This window comes from Penaeus monodon, chromosome 42, assembly GCF_015228065.2.
Source record: "Penaeus monodon isolate SGIC_2016 chromosome 42, NSTDA_Pmon_1, whole genome shotgun sequence".
Lineage (NCBI taxonomy): Eukaryota > Metazoa > Arthropoda > Malacostraca > Decapoda > Penaeidae > Penaeus > Penaeus monodon.
Window position 1 is genome coordinate 22,162,115 of NC_051427.1, and position 549 is coordinate 22,162,663.

The 549-nt window shown below is 34.1% G+C and overlaps 1 protein-coding gene across 1 annotated transcript in view; it reads right to left on the minus strand.

Annotated features, from left to right (window-relative positions):
• Nucleotides 1-330: 330 nt before the first annotated feature.
• LOC119599329 (collectin-12-like) overlaps nt 331-549 on the minus strand; it is a 34,222-nt gene continuing 34,003 nt past the window's right edge. Inside the window, exon 6 of the mRNA XM_037949083.1 lies at nt 331-549. This exon is cut by the window's right edge and continues 566 nt beyond it. The gene's annotated coding sequence lies outside the window, so the exon portion shown is untranslated.

The following is a 549-nucleotide window of genomic DNA, read 5'->3' on the forward strand; positions in this document are numbered from 1 at the left end:
TATATCTATATTTATGCCACTTTAGGAGGTTGAATTGCCTCATGGCCTGGCGGCTATTGTATCAATAGTGCAAAATCTCCATGGCGTACTGACTGACGGATTTTGCACCAGAAGTCGTAAAGCACAGATTTGCATATCTCTAAGCTGGTCTACTTTACCTGCGAAGTTCTCTAATGAAAAAGGATATGAAATAAGAGTGGATGACTTTACAATACGAACTGTGATTGGAAAATATATAAAGACTAGAGGGAATACATAAACATATAATTTGCATAATATATAATACTTGACGATTCTAGAAAGAAAGAAAAAAGTCACAGGGTATATGATAATTACACTAAGATTCCGGGGATATATATAAAGAGAGAGAATTCTCCAATTCTTTATTCACTCACAAGAATGGTCTTTTGCTTTGGTCTTCATATCATATCTTTTGTGATATGCATTTTTCTGTTCAACTTCAGAATGCTTGAAAACCTTCCCTTTAATGAAAAAAATTAGCACTTCTCTCGATCTTACAAACATTTCAGGAATTTTTGACAAGCTCAC